Genomic DNA, 3,202 nt, shown 5'->3' on the forward strand with positions numbered 1-3,202 from the left:
TTAAGCATTCTGCATTTCTTTGCCAATCTTGTAGCTAAGTATCTTGTTCCAGTTGATTTTGGTGCAGGTAACTGGAAGTTGCTGGCACCAGGCCTTGAACGTGGTGTCTGACATTGTTTGATGGTTTTCACTGATTGCTGTCTGATACTCATTTGCTGCATATGCTCTATGATTTTAATAAACTCCTTGGCAGTTTGGACTTCATTCGAAACAGTGACTGAGTCCTGTACATCTTTATGACTAACCAACTGAACACTGCCATCTTCGTAACAGTGAACCTGTATCTTAAGTCCTCCAACCACTTGGGCTGTAGAGGGTGTGATGGTGAACTTCCATTCTGATCTCCAATGACCACTCCAGAAGTTTTTAGGCTGAAACTGGTGGCTTTCAATACATATGGCATACATGGATGCCATTTCTTCAATAACGGTCTGTTGCCCATCTGTAGTTTTAGCATAAACAGTACAGAAGCCGTTGGAATAATGGTCTTTCACATAGGCCCCTAAAGCACTGCCACAGGATTCTCTCCAAGAATTCAGACCTCCATCTACTTCCTCCGGCTGAGAGTCACTTGCTTCTCTCCGTAAGTGATCAAACTTAAAGGAAATTTTGTTTCTTGGATCTAAAAATCTGCTATTACCCAGGTCACCATGTTCTGTAATTAAGAACTGATCTTCATCTCCTTCTATCTTCACAGGCATGAATTGACCCATGCTATACTGGGCAAATACATGTGCTGCCCCTTCCCTGGGGAGACCATCATTATCAAGTAGTAGCTGGACATCGTTGAACACTTCATTACATTCCGCTGGGGGTGCGTGAGTGATGAATTTGCAGCTATGCATACCTTCTCCTCATCCGACACCCAGTCCTCCAAGTCGGCCATCTTGGGCTGCTCTCTAGATGTTTTAAATTCATCATGTACTTTTACCTTGTAAAAACCAGATCAGGGGCTTCCCTGGTGGCACAGTGGTTGAGAGTCCGCCTGCCGATGCAGGGGACACGGGTTCGTGCCCCGGTCCGGGAAGATCCCACATGTCGCGGAGCGGCTGGGCCCGTGAGCCATGGCCGCTGAGCCTGCGCGTCCGGAGCCTGTGCTCTGCGACGGGAGAGGCCACAGCAGTGAGAGGCCCGCGTACCGCAAAAAACAAAGAACAAAAAAACCCCAGATCAATTCTCCTTTCAATCTGATATTAAAATATATCTGATGATAACTGAGAGAAAGAAAAAGTGAGAAGAAAATAATAGTGATTTCTAAAGGAGGATAAAATGAATTTTTGAAATACCTATTTATCTTTAAAATAGTCTTGTTTTCAAATGGTTTAGTCCATGTTAAAGCACAAGTCCACCCTGAGTTTTATAGATAACTAAAGCAAAGCCCAAAGATACATATGTATGAATGAGAAAATTGGTAATGAAGAATATAATTCAACACTGAACACAAAAATTCCAAAAAGCTAGAGTCTTTTTCTGTTTTAATTTCTGCAGAACAGTCCACGGAAATTTTAAAAGACCTCTAAAACCTAGTAAGAAGAACATAAAAAAAGCACAAACTACTATCCATACAACTTGTTTCCATTTTGATCATTAGGCCGGGTCTGTTTTCATTGAGAATTTTTATTTTTTAAAAATGTAAAGGCAGCAGAAACCACAAATGTTAAAATGAGAAAATCAGACCTGTTCTCACTGCCCCCAAATAACTACATTACCCTATTGACCCCAGTCGTAAATGCCTTGCCAGTTAAGTATTACACCATCATTACTGTTATCACCATTGTTATTATTTTGTTCATTTCTTTGCTCATTAGTTTTCTGGTTCAACCATCATACGTGGCTGTAATAGACATTCATTACCATGGGATGGCTGTTGGGCTGCCTATGGGAAATGACTTGATAGTCTTGCAAACACCGAATCACGCAGGAAATTAACACTCATTTTCACGCATGTTTGCTTGCATGTTGATGACCTGGAAACACGTGCTTACACTCCATATTTTTCCTTGTTGCTCTTGATTTGTTTTTCCTCTGGTAGGAACAGAACAATATGGGCTTCCTCCAGGGGACAAAACAGCACCTAACTGCTGCAGCACGCAAGGGCGAGAAGTGCAAACTACACTGAGAGGAGACCAGCAGAGCGCACACAGAGGGGAAGTGCAGCTACCTGGCATCACACCTGGGCACTGCCAACCATCGTGGCAATTGGGCTGCCTGGAGAAGGGGAAGGCCAGGAGGAGAGTAGAATCCGACAGTGGATCCTAGAACACTCCCTTGAGGATGTCATAGGGAGCTTTTGCTCCTGGGGCCACGGAGTTTAGAAGCTCAGTTCCCGTCTCGCCCATCCCACACCAAAGAAGGGGAATGAACATACATGGATGCCATTTCTTCATTTCATCAAATACCTCCTTGCTTGTTACAATCTTTTTGCCTCCAGTGGGCAAGAAGACCAACTAAAATCGTCCTTTATTCACTAAACATTGTCTTTCCTAGCCTCTAGAGTGAGGCCGGTGACAACTACTTTGTACTATGAGTGGGCTTTTGGCAAGCTATCAACACTTCCTCAGCAGTGCTGTCCCATAGAACTTTCTGCAGTGGTGGAAATGTTCCACATCTATGCTGTCCTATCTAACAGCTACTAGTTACACGTGGTTACTGAACACCTGCAATAGGCTAGATAATTCATTTAAAATTAAATGTAAATTCAATTCAATTTATATTTTCCATAATAAAAGTTGTCGTTGTTGTTTAATGACCCTGAGTACTCAGAAGTGTGTCTTAAAAGTCCATCAACTCTTGCTTCTCTAATTCTGGTTGAATCACGTGTGGCTAGCGGCCACCTAGGGACAGCACGGATCTGGAGAGCAGCTCTCGGAGTTGGCGTCAGAACTCTCTGGCTACTCCTGTGTCAGTTCAGGAACGTGCACGTAATGCCTCAACTGATCCGTAAAAGACCTTGCTGCCTTCTTCTTCTTGTTACAAACCAGGATTCAGGCCGATGCTCTCACACCCAAGTATACGATTACTGTCTATAATCTGATAACACTCAAATCGACTTTCAACCCCCGAGCTGACTTCTTTGGCTCATGTAACACTTTACCTACCTTGACGGTGGGCTAAAACCTCACCCCAGACATAGAGAATCAGAATCTCTGAAGGGTTAGCTTAGCTTAGAAATTTACAATTTTAATAAGTTTCTCAGGAGATT

At 43.2% G+C, this 3,202-nt stretch overlaps 1 pseudogene; it reads right to left on the reverse strand.

Annotated features, from left to right (window-relative positions):
* LOC112412308 (F-actin-capping protein subunit alpha-1-like) lies at positions 1–993 on the reverse strand (annotated as a pseudogene).
* Between the last annotated feature and the right edge of the window lie 2,209 nt (positions 994–3,202).

Source organism: Neophocaena asiaeorientalis, unplaced genomic scaffold, assembly GCF_003031525.2.
Source record: "Neophocaena asiaeorientalis asiaeorientalis breed wild unplaced genomic scaffold, Neophocaena_asiaeorientalis_V1.1 scaffold427, whole genome shotgun sequence".
NCBI classification, from domain to species: domain Eukaryota; kingdom Metazoa; phylum Chordata; class Mammalia; order Artiodactyla; family Phocoenidae; genus Neophocaena; species Neophocaena asiaeorientalis.